The sequence below is a fragment of the Mytilus galloprovincialis genome, chromosome 11 (assembly GCF_965363235.1).
Source record: "Mytilus galloprovincialis chromosome 11, xbMytGall1.hap1.1, whole genome shotgun sequence".
Classification (NCBI taxonomy): Eukaryota; Metazoa; Mollusca; class Bivalvia; order Mytilida; family Mytilidae; genus Mytilus; species Mytilus galloprovincialis.
The window spans coordinates 16,828,973-16,845,611 of NC_134848.1; positions in this window are offsets into that span (position 1 = coordinate 16,828,973).

The following is a 16,639-nucleotide window of genomic DNA, read 5'->3' on the forward strand; positions in this document are numbered from 1 at the left end:
CTAAACTTTTGGTCAGACTAATGTAGAAAATTGTGTATTAAACCTAGTTTTATATCTAGCTAAAACTCTCACTGGTATAAGAATCGCATAAAATTCCATTATACTGACAACAACATGAACAATTTGTGAAAACCCCCAGACTTGATAAAAAATATCAGCTTTTCCTCCTAAATGTTTTATCAGAACTAAATGAAACCTTTTAGAGTTTCCACTGCAAAAAGCCACTGTGGTTCTCTGTACTTGCGTTTGAAACAAACTCTTTCAAAGTTTCCTTTATGAATTTGTCATCGCTTGATCTGGAAAGGGTACCCATTTTGTATCTGCAATTCCTTCTCATCCACTTGTTAAAATTTATAGAAAGTTTGCCGATGTGAACTCAAATCTTGTTTTTGAACCAAATAATACATTTCATGTCGTTAAGCGAATCATGGCCGGACTCTGTCGTTGTTTTATTTGGTAATCAGTTTTATCCACAACTTCTCCTTAACCTCGCATATTATTTTAAGGAAAATGTCTCAGAATCTGAACCTGATCAATTCCATAGGTTAATCCAAATTTGATTTTGTGTTTGATATGGCGTGGGTAGGCATTATTATCATTGCACCTTTGATTTTTAGTTTTCAATAGAAATTATGTGTGAAATTTAGTTTGATTTCAAATATTTAATAAGAACAGCACTGCAGATCAAATTACGAATAACAATTGCAACAAGATCAAGATAAAGCACACTGTTAGCCTTGGAATAGTTAATTTTGGGAACGAAGTTATGCTAAGGTTATGTGATTACCTTATCATTCCGCATGTACATGGGAATGTGGTCAGATAATTGTATACTAATTGGCAGTGTATATTTATGCGATTAAAGCTATATAGTAAACTTACCTTCTTATTTCATGATGACGAAGTTAACACCTCACGAGCACATTTACTTTTTTTCTACTTTTACAAGGACGAATCCTATTTTTTTGATTGGCTTCAAAACCGAGTAATTTATGAATGTATTCACATTCACAAATACTTAAAGTATTCTTAATTTTATTTTCTTGTGTATATTTCAGAAATAAGTATTACGTCCTTTATCACTAGTCTACATTTTTGTTTATGGGCCACCTGCAGCACGCCTCCGGGAGCGGGAGTTTCTCATTGCATCGATGACCCATTCCGCTGTTGTCTAGTCTTTAGACGCGTTGTTATCTCTTTGACACATTCCCCATTTTTATTCCCAATTTTATTATAGTTAACGTATGTTGCTATTTAACTCTAAAAAATTCAAAAACCCAAACACTTATGAAAAACGATTCGACTTTGCGACTCTGTAGACTGTAGTGTAAAATGTCATTTTCATCTTTTTTTAAAGTTTTGAAGATATTAATTTTTCTATCACTTCAAAATAGAAAATACTGCATTAATAGGGAATCCCTAAATATAGTTTAATAATTACTGTCTGACTCGGAGTCCGAGTATGAGCTAGACCACAACTCATACAGGTAAGATATAGGGGTTATCTCTAACTAATTTTACCGTGTTCAATCTTTTTGTGGTGATATGACGTTCCCATTTATATATTTAATTGACATTTTCTTTTTCACTGAGGGTAGGAAAAGTTTATAAAGAATATCACCTCCATAAGAAAAAGATTGAATATACATGATATAGCCATAGGAAATTGTATTTTATTTTTCATCTGACATTTAGTTTTTTGTAAGATTATGATGATTTTTCTTCTAGAAAACAGGAACCACTTAATTCAAAACAAAAAAGTAAACTGCAAAACTCTTGCTGAGCAAAGGGGTTAGGTAAAATAGCTCCTGGTTTTCAGGAAATCTTAAATAAGTATACTTTGGAGCGCATTGATCATCATTTATTTTAATTAACTCATAGAAAAGTAAAATTTGGCTCAAAATCATACTTCTCTTTCACCAAAAGTTTAATTTCTCCAAATTTGTTTGTTAGTTTCAGTAAACTATAACACAAAAATCCCTATTTTGTGTCAGAGTAGGACTACTTTAACAAAGGTTATAATGGGAGATATTGATTTGGTGGTGTGACACTAACAGCCAATATCAAATGCGTCTGCATCATGCAATTTCTATACCTAAATAAAAAGAAATGACAAATTGAGACGAGTGATACTTAAAACATATGGACCATGATAAATCATAAGCCATATGATTTGACATATAAATGAGCGCCTTCTTCTGATTGCCCCTTCATAAATTTCCATTAACAATAACGAACGATATGTTAACATAGTGAATCCAATGGAGGCTCATTTCTGCCGTTCTAAAGTCCAGTTGACGAGGTTATTTAAGTCGACTTCCCCAGATAAATGTGTGAAGAAATGACTTGGAGACAGTTTAATTTTATTTTGATTACAGGTTAGGGAGGTAAAGCGGTCACATTTTTTTAAAGAGGTGAAATATATCAAGGAACATTTAATACAAATAATGCGAAGAGAAACTGACAAAGCAAAAGTAAATCAAATGTTCCGAAGGGCGAATTCAAATACAACCGCAGACGTTCTGAAATTCTGAACAGTTTTACACTATATTCAAGCTTATAACAGCCCTGAATATGGATTCAGATAACATTTTTTACATTTCTGTCAAAAAATAAATGTGGTAAAAAAAAACTGAAAAAAATTGAAATCAGATTTTATGATCCAAAATCTAAATACACGGTTAGATTCAGCATATCCAAGTACACCAATAATTTAATTCATTTATTTATATAAACAAAAACAGCAAACATTCTTAATGTGATTTTTGTATATGCTAAAATACGTTTTCTGTCAGTGTAACACAGTATATTTGAAATTAACTATTTATTATTGTTTCATAGAATACATTGCATTGTTAACACTAGTCACCTGAGATTAATTATATAGCAATTTTATAATCATTTTAAAAATATCATTTACCTTATGCTCTTCAACGTTGTACTTAATTTGGCCTTTCAATTCTGGATCAATGATGAGCTTATTTATTGTATCAATAGCAGCTACTTACTTTATTTCAAGGATTAGCACGAGTTATGGAAAATTTGAGACGTAGTGAAGTAAATAAAGGCAACAGTAAATACCGCTGTTCAAAACTCATAAATCCATGGACAAAAAACAAAATCGGGGTAACAAACTAAAACCGAGGGAAACGCATTAAATATAAGAGGAGAACAACGACATAACACTAAAATGTAACACACATAGACAAAATCCCACGAGAATAACAAATATAACATATATATATAACATCAAAACCAAATACACGAATTTGGGATAGACAAGTACCGTGACACGTCTTATCGCAATGTGAATTTACACTCAAAAATAAGAGAAAACAAACGACACAACGTTATAATGTAATACACACAGAAACGAACTATAATATAACAATGGCCATATTCCTGACTTGGTACAGGGCATTTTTAAAGGAAAAAATGGTGGGTTGAACCTGGTTTTGTGGCATGCCAAACCTCGCACTTTTATGACAATGTGAAATATAACATCAAAATGACAACACAAAACTACAATATAAATAAATTGGAGAACACAATTGACAAAGAATCACACGAACAACAGCCAACAAAAGGCAACAAGTTCAAAATTTTAATACGCCAGAAGTGTATTTTGTCCACACAAGACCTACGTCTTTATGATACTGTTTCCTAGTTTACGTTGAGGGGTTTGGTACTCCCTGACATATTCAATCCCGCTAAATTTTGTATGTTCCTGTCCTAAGTCAGAAGCCTATAATTCAGTGGTATTCGTTTGTTCATCAACTACATCTAATAACATTTCTGACGACTGAAATTATTGTAAATATAAACAAACATTATTTTCATTTAATTGACATGCACAACACCCATTAGATGAGGCAAGTTTTGTATTTGTAAACTGTAGTTTTGTTTTAATTTTTATGTCATCTCGCCTAAAAGGCCAAATGAGTTTTTCTCATCTCTTGGCGTCCGGCGTCCATGGTCGTCCGTCGTCGTTAACTTTTACAAAAATCTTCTCCCCTGAAACAACAAGGCCAAATTTCACAAAACTTGGCCACAATCATCACTGGGGTATTTAGTTCAAAAAATGTGTCCGATGACCCGGGCAACCAACCAAGATGGCCGCCATGGCTAAAATAGAACATAGGGGTAAAATGTAGATGTTGGTCTATATCTCTGAAACCGAGGCATTTAGAGCAAATTTGACATGATTAAAATTGTTTATCAGGTCAACATCTATCTGTCCTGAAAGTTTCAGATGAATCGGACAACCCGTGGTTAGGGTGTTGGCCATGAAATAGTAAGTTTAAGGAAATTTTGCCGTTTTGGGTTATTATATTGAATATTATCATAGATAGAGATAAACTGTAAACCACACTAATGTTCAGCAATGTAAGATCTACAAATAAGTCAAATGATCAAAATTGTCAGTCGACTCCTTCAGGAGTTATTGCTCTTTATAGTCATTTTTTAACAATTTTTCGAAAATTTTGTAATCTTTTACACAAATCTTCTCCTCTGAAACTACTAGACCAAATTTAACCAAACTTTGCCACAATCATCACTAGGGTATCTAGTTTCAAAAGTGTTTCCGATGACCCCGCCTGTAAACCAAGATTGCCGACATGACTAAAAACAGAACATAGGGGTAAAATGCATTTTTCGGCTTATATCTCTGAAACTAAGGCATTTAGAGCAAATCTGACACGACATAAAAATGTTCATCAGATTAAGATTTATCTGCCAACAAAATTTCAGACACAACTAACAACCCGTTGTTGGGTTGCTGTCCCTGAATTGATTATTTTCAGGCATTTTTGCAGGTTTTTGGTTATTATCTTAGATATTCTTATATTATCTGATAATATCTAAAATATAATACTATTAATTATGTTTGAACCTAATTTCACATGATTTACAAAGCATCAGTAAATACAGGTGAGCGACACAGGCTATTGAGAGCCTCTGGTTTATTCTCAATATCGATCTGTTATCCGTCTCTATTCGACTTATTATTCGATATAATATATAATGTATCTAAATGCATCGCTTTTTTTGTAGAAAAGAGAAAGTTCATGATTACCTCTGTTCAAGGTAGATGAGTACTTATCTTTAAATAAAATACAAAAAAAAAACACCCCACGCTGTGATATAGTCTAATATAGGAGTTTGATCATCAACAATGAACTATGCAGTCCTCAACAATAATTAAACAGGTGTCTTTACAATATAACAATATCTAGCTCGCCAGAAGTATAAACTAGTCTGAACATCCAAAATGCAAAATATTGATAAAAACGAACCCCCTACACCAAAAAAAAAAAAAACATCAAAAAGATATGACAAAATCAAACTTACTGTTCATGCCTCACCATTGATTTTAATTTAATTTCTCAACACGCATTCCTATAGTATCGATTGGAGGATTGTTAACGGTACATTTAACACAGATTTTTAAGTACTTTTTAAAGTTAAGAAACATATAAAAATAACAATATGTACCTAAATATAAATTGAACTGCTATTAAGTTTATAACCGAGATTTCATCATTATAAAATTGGAAAGTTAACCATGTAAAAACCCACAAAAAGAGCTAAAAAGTATCATACAGCGGTTAAGAAGATACAAATGAAGGTAACACACAATAAAAAATATTACATCCAACTCCAAAAGAAACAATTGCAATACCAGATACGATGAGAGGGTAAATGTTTTTTGCGAAGCTGGTATCATCCACTATAACCTATGGGTGGGAAAGGGAGGGCTCATTTCTGTTTTATTATTTTTTCCCTGGTAAATTTTCTGCATTCATTATTTTGTTCTCCAGTTTCCCTTTATTTTATTTTTTGTTCATCATTATCTATTCTATCTAAGGGCATCTGAGTTAGTTGAGAGGAACGATGAAGCGTTTAGCATGTTTAGTTGAATGATATAATTGAAAATAGAATTTTCAGAAGACAGCTGTTTGACTGAAAAATGACAAAGAACTCAAGACAGAAATGACAACGCCATGGTAACATAACGATAACAATAATCATTTCCCAGTTAATACCATTATTTTAGAAAGAATAACTTTTCCTATAAATATATGGATACTGTAAATGCAGAAATTATTTCGTGAATTTATTATTGCAATTAAAAAAAAATGGATAAAAATGCAAGTTAATTAAATTTTTTTCCGAATAACTGCTTAAAGGTCTATATTTCGGTTGCATTACTCACCTAGTCCATTGCAATTATTAAAAAAACTCATTATGATATATAAATTTTACAGTAATAGCGTTTGATTTGATTATTCCTAATTCAGTGTTTCACCATGAAGGTCTCGCACTATCGATAAAACCTATAAATTTCCAAAGCTTACAATAATAACAACACTTTTTTGTTAAAAATGTTCTTAACGCAGTCGATACAACGCAAGGTGGTACGGGTTACTACTACTACGCTTCATGTTGTATTTGATGTCATTATTGTTTTGAACAACACTTTATCATACTAATAAATTTTGGTATATATGATAAAATATTTAACCACGATTAAATGTTACACAATGATTATAACAATTTCCATTCGACTTTTATTCAAGCAACTCGTATTTACTAAAGAAAATTCCTATTGAAGGTAACTTGACATCTATAAGTAGATTACCGCCATTGTTTCCCACATGTAATTAAAAAAAAACCAAAGGAAACTATATATTTTTAAATTGCAACATAAACATACTTTTTCCACAGGTATATCTACCTAATATTACAAACTGTAAAATGATATAAACTTGTCTACCCTTTCCTATTGTTGATAACAATAAATCTTTTGTTAAATGGTAGACAACATCCAGTTTCCTGTCTAATTTATGAGGACGTATTTTGATTCAGAAAAGTGGAGGTTTGGAATATGAAATAGAAATGGATATATCTATTCCTACAAAGCATTAATTTGGTCTGTTATATACTAGGTAAATATATCTTTTTTTGTTTTTGGTGATAATGATAGATACAGTTACACACATCATTAAACCTTTATTGCTCTTCTTATTTATGATGATTATGATAACAAGAATTAATAGATGAATAGGATTCTGATGCTTTTGTTGCTGATTTATCGATGAATTTATCGATGACTGGAATCCAAAGTATATTTATTATCTAATTGCATCGATATACTGTTTTTTTCTAACTATTGCCCATGGAACTATGGATGCAGTTTATTTACGGAAACAGTAAAATAACAAAAAATACCAAACTGCAAGGAAAAATCAAAACGGAAAATCTTTTATAAAATGGCAAAATCAAATATCTAACACATTTAAAGACTGGATAACAACAATAATATTCCTGACTTGGTACTGGCACCTTCTTCTGTAGAAAATGGTGGATTAAACTTTTTATATGTTATATCTAGCTTAACCTCTCACTTCTATGACAGTTGAGTTTCATTATTTTGACAACAATGTGTGTGCAAAGCGTGCGGACATAATAGGTTAAAAAGCAGAAAATTGGGGTACAGCAGTCGACAATGTAATATAATCTTAATCACTATAAGAAAAAAACAAATACAAATTTATTAGGCAGTACAACTTCCAATATGAGATATGCAATTGTATTAATTTTGTGAACACCTGTATCCCTGTATTTTCAGATGCAAAGACCTTAGACGGATTTATAAAGCATTATGGAGAGTTAGACTACACAGGCAAAAGTGCCTAGCATGATTTACGCATGATGGCCATTACATGCGAAAGTCATGCGTGGATCATGCGTGAATCATGCGAAATATTAAGTATGCGTAAATCGCATAATCTTCACATACGGTTTTCGCACGTTTAAAACATGCGTGTATCGCATGATTTACGCATAAAGGCTATTACATGCGTAAATCATGTGTGAATCGTGCGAAAATCATGCGGTATCTGAAGAATGCGTTAAATGCATGATCTTCACATGCGGTTTTAGCACGTAATAAATACATGCGTGTATCACATATATTGTAAACGCATGTTTTATGCATGAATGCTAAGTACATGAGAAAGTCATTTGTGTATCATGCTCAACTCATCTGATTTATGTATTAAATAGTTGTAAATCTCATGTGTTGTAAATAAATTATTATAGATATTGCACATATAAAGTCAATAGACAACTTTCGAGTTCCATGCATTTCCGTCAAAAACTCTGGTTTTAGTGAACGTCATTTGTGCGTTTAGGGGCGTCGTTACATCCATTCCAATGTTGAGCGAGTGGTTGGAAATTTATAATTCTATATTGTACAAATTATTCGGCAAATTGAATTCTCAAAATTGAAAATCGGCACTGCTGTCATTAGGGAATTGTTATTTAGTACCTACAAAACAACCATTATTTCTAGTTTATCTTGCACATTGACGATCACTAAGACGCTTGATGAACGTAAATAGTGCAGGGATACAGGTGACTCCCTCAATCTGGTAAACGATGTCATAAAGGCGTGTATAATTGACGAGTTTTTACCGGTGACGGATGAACTCGAAAGTGGTCTATTCTTTTACTTGCTTTAAACATTCTACATGCCAGATCATGGCAAATGTACATTTGATGTACTAAAATTTATGATAAAAGGGATGATTTTTCATTTCCTATCGTTAATTATCCGTTTTTAGATGGTGACGTTCCCTTGTCACCATCTTACGGTGTTTATATATCTCAACTTGTACGATTCGCTCGTGTATGTAACAATGTTTTAGATTTTAACGAGAGAAATTTATGTATTACTGGAAAATTATTACACCAGGGTTTTCGATATCACAAACTAGTCAAAACATTTACTAAATTTTATCATCGGTATAAAGACATTATTCGTAAATATAGCTCAACATGCAGACTTTTAATACGTTCAGGTATTTCACATCCAATTTTTTATGGTAATATTCTTTATAAAGCACAAAGGTGTCAGTATTCACCTCAGAAACTTACAAAACCTTTGAATAGACTTATTAAGAAGGGATATAATTACGATACTGTTGTCAAGTCATTAAAGATTGCATATTTTGGCGTTAATATTGAGTCATTGATAAGGTCTTTGCATCGGAACTAAACACATTTATTCTAAAAACAGTTGTTGGCATGACACGGGTTATGTTCTTCTCATATATGTTATGATGGTATGATACTAAACCCCTAACGGGAAGGATTGTGCCTGATGTTCATATGATGAAATCATAATCTTTCAGTCAGTTTAGTTGAAGTCTGGAGCTGGCATGTCAGTTAACTGCTAGTAGTCTGTTGTTATTTATGTATTATTGTCATTTTGTTTATTTTCTTTGGTTACATCTTCTGACATCAGACTCGGATTTCTCTTGAACTGAATTTTAATGTGCGTATTGTTATGCGTTTACTTTACTACATTGGTCAGAGGTATAGGGGGAGGGTTGAGATCTCACAAACATGTTTAACCCCGCCGCATTTTTGCGCCTGTCCCAAGTCAGGAGCCTCTGGCCTTTGTTAGTCTTGTATTATTTCAATTTTAGTTTCTTCTGTACAATTTGGAAATTAGTATGGCGTTCATTATCACTGGACTAGTATATATTTGTTTAGGGGCCAGCTAAAGGACGCCTCCGGGTGCGGGAATTTCTCGCTACATTGAAGACCTGTTGGTGACCCTCTGCTGTTGTTTTTTATTTGGGCGGGTTGTTGTCTCTTTGACACATTCCCCATTTCTATTCTCAATTTTATGCATATTGTAAATCTTTGCTTAAAACTTTTAACTTTAAATATTGGCATATATGAGTACAAATTCTTTCCAGCAAAGACCACATGATTAATCTAATTTAATTAAAAATATGAAATATTAAAATATTTTAATATAGCAATTTAATGAAAAGGGTATGGTAATATACAAAATAAAATGGACAGCCTCTCTTGACAACAGTTTCACATTCTTTTATATGATGAAAAGACAGTGAGTTTCTTCATGTTCTTAACGCTGATTTTTTTTAATTTCTTCATGTAGTCATCTGTTTATTGAATTTAAAATATGGTTGTACCATCAACATGATCTACAATAAACATCTCTTCAGAAAAAAAATCTAGAAAAGGGGTCAACATGGTCAAATTATATTGCATTAAAACAGTGTTGATTTAAAGAATAGGTTTTTCCTGTACATTGTATGTAATTGAAAAAAAAAATCTTTTAAATTTGAAGTTAATGTGTGTCCCTGAGTAACAAAAAGTGCCTAGTGTCTTCCCAACATACAACTAAAGTAATGGTGGATGGCATATCTGTCAATGTGTTTCTTTTTTTGAAGAATTCGGTTTTAACATGCATGGTTAATGACAGATCTTTTGTTCTTCACCACTTTGGAAATTTTTTTTTTAACTAATGATATAGAAATTGGAATATCTAGATTTGTTGTGTTTTATTGTTATCGAGTATATACAACTTTCTCAAAAGTTTAGTACAATACCTTACATCTCTTTTTTCATATGTACATGTGTGCCAACTACCGCCCCCCCCCCTAAAAAAATCTTTGACCAACTGACAGTTATATATATAGATGTATTTTAGTTTTTAAAAGGTGCTTCAAACAGTTATGACTATAATTAAATTAAACTAGCCATTGGCATATGTTATCTAGGATTTTATTATTCTAAATCACTGAGATAAGGCTGAATTAAAAATTACCTCATCATTGGTTGTTCAAACAAACGAGACCATACTCGATAGGCTTTTAGCTGATTATTCTGATTATCTTTTCAAGACCGCGCTGAAGTACGTCCATTATTCATAGTTCATTATTCATTATTCAATAATGAATAATGGAATAGTTCACTATTCACTTTTCAATATTCAAAAATGAATAATGAATAATGAAATAGTTTATGTTTCATTATTCAAATTCAAGCGTTGAATAGTGAAATAAATATAAAAAGAATAGACTGTGACACTATAGCTATATCCTGATTCGCAATGCCCATCACAGGGTTTACGGAGGACCTAAATGCCACAATATGCGTAAAAATGAGGAAATAGCCAATTTTGAATAATGAAATGGATATTTTGAATAATGGAATGGACTGGTACAGACCTTCAGCCCCTAATTACAGATATATATTATACCTCAATCGAAAGCTTATCAAGAGAGGAACAAAATGTATATAGTCAATATGTTGCGCAACGCATATTACAGGAGTAACGAAGGACTTAAATATCGAAATCCGCGTGAACATTGAGAAATAGCCAATTTTGAATAATAAAATGGATATTTTGAATAATGGAATGGACTGCTATGACCCTTTAGTCCCTAATTACAGATATATATTATACCCCAATCGAAAGCTTATCAAGAGAGGAACAAAGGATATATAGTCAATATGTTCCGCAACGCATATTAGAGGTATAACGAAGGACTTAAATATCGAAATACGCGTAAACATTGAGAAATAGCTAATTTTGAATAATGAAATGGATATTTTGAATAATGGAATGGACTGCTATGACCCTTCAGCCCCTAATTACAGATATATATTATACCCCAATCGAAAGCTTATCAAGAGAGGAACAAAGGATATATAGTCAATATGTTCTGCAACGCATATTAAAGGAGTAACGACGGACTTACATATCGAAATACGCCTGAACATTGAGAAATAGCCAATTTTGAATAATGAAATGGATATTTTGAATAATGGAATGGATTGGTAGGACCCTTCAGCCCCATATTACAGATATATAGTATACCTCAATCTAAAGCTTATCAAAAGAGGAACAAAAAGTACATAGTCAAGATGTTCCGCAACGCATATAAGAGGAGTAACGAAGGACTTTAATATCGAAATACGCGTGAACATTGAGAAATAGCCAATTTTGAATAATGAAATGGATATTTTGAATAATGGAATGGACTGCAATGACCCTTCAGCCCCTGATCACAGATACATATTATACCTCAATCGAAAGCTTCTCAAGAGAAGAACAAAAGGTATCAAGTCAATTTGTTCAGCAACTGATATTACAGGAGTAACGAAGGACTTAAATATCGAATTACGCGTGAACATTGAGAAATAGCCAATTTTGAATAACGAAATGGATATTTTGAATAGTGGAATGAACTGGTAGGACTCTTCAGCCCCTAATTACAGATATATATTATACCTCAATCGAAAGCTTATCAAGAGAGGAACAAAAGGTATATAGTCAATATGTTCCGCAACTTATATTGGAGGAGTAACGAAGGACTTACATATCGAAATACGCATTAATATTGAGAAATAGCCAATTTTGAATAATGAAATGGAAATTTTGAATAATGGAATGGACTGGTAGGACCCTTCAGCCCCATATTACAGATATATAGTAAACCTCAATCGAAAGCTTATCAAGAGAGGAACAAAAGGTATATAGTCAATATGTTCCGCAACTTATATTGGAGGAGTAACGAAGGACTTACATATCGAAATACGCATTAACATTGAGAAATAGCCAATTTTGAATAATGAAATGGAAATTTTGAATAATGAAATGGACTGGTAGGACCCTTCAGCCCCATATTACAGATATATAGTAAACCTCAATCGAAAGCTTATCGAGAGAGGAACAAAAGGTATATAGTCAAGATGTTCCGCAACGCATATAAGAGGAGTAACGAGGAACTTAAATATCGAAATACGCGTGAACATTGAGAAATAGCCAATTTTGAATAATGAAATGGATATTTTGAATAATGGAATGGACTGTTATGACCCTTCAGTCCCATATTAAAGATATATATTATACCTCAATCGAAAGCTTATCTAGAGAGGAACAAAGGGTATATAGTCAATATGTTCCGCAACGCATATTAGAGGAGTAACGAAGGACTTACATATCGAAATACGCCTGAATTTTGAGAAATAGCCAATTTTGAACAATGAAATGGATATTTTGAATAATGGAATGGACGGCAATGGCCCTTCAGCCCCATATTACAGATATGTATTATACCTCAATCGAAAGCTTATCAAGAGAGGAACAAAGGATATATAGTCAATATGTTCAGCAACGCATATAAGAGGAGTAACGACGGACTTAGATATCGAAATACGCGTGAACATTGAAAAATAGCCAATTTAGAATAATGAAATGGATATTTTGAATAATGGAATGGACTGCTATGACCCTTCAGCCCCTAATTACAGATATATAGTATACCTCAATCGAAAGCGTATCAAGAGAGGAACAAAAGGTATATAGTTAATATGTTCCGCAACGCATATTAGAGGAATAACGAAGGACTTGCATATCGAAATACGCCTGAATATTGAGAAATAGCCAATTTTGAATAATGAAATGGATATTTTGAATAATGGAATGGACTGGTAGGACCCTTCAGCCCCATATAACAGGTATATATTATACCTCAATTAGAAGAGGATCAAGAGAGGAACAAAAGGTCTATAGTCAAAATGTTCCGCAACGCATATTAGAGGAGTAACGAAGGACTTTAATATCGAAATACGCGTGAACATTGAGAAATAGCCAATTTTGAATAATGAAATGGATATTTTGAATAATGGAATGGACTGCAATGACCCTTCAGCCCCTGATCACAGATACATATTATACCTCAATCGAAAGCTTCTCAAGAGAAGAACAAAAGGTATCAAGTCAATTTGTTCAGCAACTGATATTACAGGAGTAACGAAGGACTTAAATATCGAATTACGCGTGAACATTGAGAAATAGCCAATTTTGAATAACGAAATGGATATTTTGAATAGTGGAATGAACTGGTAGGACTCTTCAGCCCCTAATTACAGATATATATTATACCTCAATCGAAAGCTTATCAAGAGAGGAACAAAAGGTATATAGTCAATATGTTCCGCAACTTATATTGGAGGAGTAACGAAGGACTTACATATCGAAATACGCATTAATATTGAGAAATAGCCAATTTTGAATAATGAAATGGAAATTTTGAATAATGGAATGGACTGGTAGGACCCTTCAGCCCCATATTACAGATATATAGTAAACCTCAATCGAAAGCTTATCAAGAGAGGAACAAAAGGTATATAGTCAATATGTTCCGCAACTTATATTGGAGGAGTAACGAAGGACTTACATATCGAAATACGCATTAACATTGAGAAATAGCCAATTTTGAATAATGAAATGGAAATTTTGAATAATGAAATGGACTGGTAGGACCCTTCAGCCCCATATTACAGATATATAGTAAACCTCAATCGAAAGCTTATCAAGAGAGGAACAAAAGGTATATAGTCAAGATGTTCCGCAACGCATATAAGAGGAGTAACGAGGAACTTAAATATCGAAATACGCGTGAACATTGAGAAATAGCCAATTTTGAATAATGAAATGGATATTTTGAATAATGGAATGGACTGTTATGACCCTTCAGTCCCATATTAAAGATATATATTATACCTCAATCGAAAGCTTATCTAGAGAGGAACAAAGGGTATATAGTCAATATGTTCCGCAACGCATATTAGAGGAGTAACGAAGGACTTACATATCGAAATACGCCTGAATTTTGAGAAATAGCCAATTTTGAACAATGAAATGGATATTTTGAATAATGGAATGGACGGCAATGGCCCTTCAGCCCCATATTACAGATATGTATTATACCTCAATCGAAAGCTTATCAAGAGAGGAACAAAGGATATATAGTCAATATGTTCAGCAACGCATATAAGAGGAGTAACGACGGACTTAGATATCGAAATACGCGTGAACATTGAAAAATAGCCAATTTAGAATAATGAAATGGATATTTTGAATAATGGAATGGACTGCTATGACCCTTCAGCCCCTAATTACAGATATATAGTATACCTCAATCGAAAGCGTATCAAGACAGGAACAAAAGGTATATAGTTAATATGTTCCGCAACGCATATTAGAGGAATAACGAAGGACTTGCATATCGAAATACGCCTGAATATTGAGAAATAGCCAATTTTGAATAATGAAATGGATATTTTGAATAATGGAATGGACTGGTAGGACCCTTCAGCCCCATATAACAGGTATATATTATACCTCAATTAGAAGAGGATCAAGAGAGGAACAAAAGGTCTATAGTCAAAATGTTCCGCAACGCATATTAGAGGAGAAACGAAGGACTTAAATATCGAAATACGCGTGAACATTGAGTAATAGCCAATTTTGAGTAATGAAATGGATATTTTGAATGAATGAATGGACTGTTATGACCCTTCAGCCCCAATTTACAGATATATATGATACCCCAATCGAAAGCTTATCAAGAGAGGAACAAAAGGTATATAGTCAATATGTTCCGCAACGCATATTAGAGGTATAACGAAGGTTTTAAATATCAAAATACGCGTGAACATTGAAAAATAGTCAATTTTGATTAATGAAATGGATATTTTGAATAATAGAATGGACTGTTTTGACCCTTCAGCCCCTAATTACTGATATATATTATACCTCAATCGAACACTTATCAATTTCAAGTGAGAAACAAAAGGTTTATAGTCGAAATGTTCCGCAACGCATGTTAGAGGAGAAACGAAGGACTTAAATATCGAAATACGCGTGAACATTGAGAAATAGCCAATTTTAAATAATGAAATGGATATTTTGAATAATGGAATGAACTGCGATTACCCTTCAGTCTCTGATTACAGATATATATTAACCCTCAATCGAAAGCTTATCAAGAGAGGATTAAAATGTATATAGTCAATTTGTTCCACAACGCATATTAGAGGAATAACGAAGGACTTAAATATCGAAATACGCGTGAACATTGAGAAATAGCCAATTTTGAATAATGGAATGGATAGTAGGACCCTTCATCCCCTGATTCCAGATATGTATTATACCTCAATCGAAAGCTTATATAGTCAATTTGTTCCACAACGCATATTAGAGGAATAACGAAGGACTTAAATATCAAAATACGTGTGATCATTGAAAAATAGCCTATTTTGAATAATGGAATGGACTGTTTTGACCCTTCAGTCCCTAATCACTGATATATATTATACCTCAATCGAAAGCTTATCAATTTCAAGAGAGGAACAAAAGGTTTATAGTTAAAATGTTCCGCAACGCATGTTAAAGGAGAAACGAAGGACTTAAATATCGAAATACACGTGAACATTGAGAAATAGCCAATTTTGAATAATGAAATTGATATTTTGAATAATGGAATGAACTGGTAGGACAGTTCATCACCTGATTCCAGATATATATTATACCTCAATCGAAAGCTTATCAAGAGAGGAACAAAAGGTATATAGTCAATATGTTCCGCAACGCATATTAGAGGAATAACGAAGGACTTAAATATAAAAATACGCGTGAACATTGAAAAATAGCCAATTTTGAATAATGAAATGGATATTTTGAATAATGGAATGAACTGCTATAACCCTTCAGTCCCTGATTACAGATATATATTTAACTTCAATCGAAAGCTTATCAAGAGAGGAACAAATGTATATAGTCAATATGTTCCGTGACGAATATTAGAGGAGTAACGAAGGATTTAAATGTTGAAATACGCGTGAACATTGAGAAATAGCTTATTTTGAATAATGGAATGGACTGCTGCAACCTTTCAGTCCATATTCAAGGCAAACTTTATACACCAAATTAAAGCTTTTTGATAGAGGAATAAACTGAGTA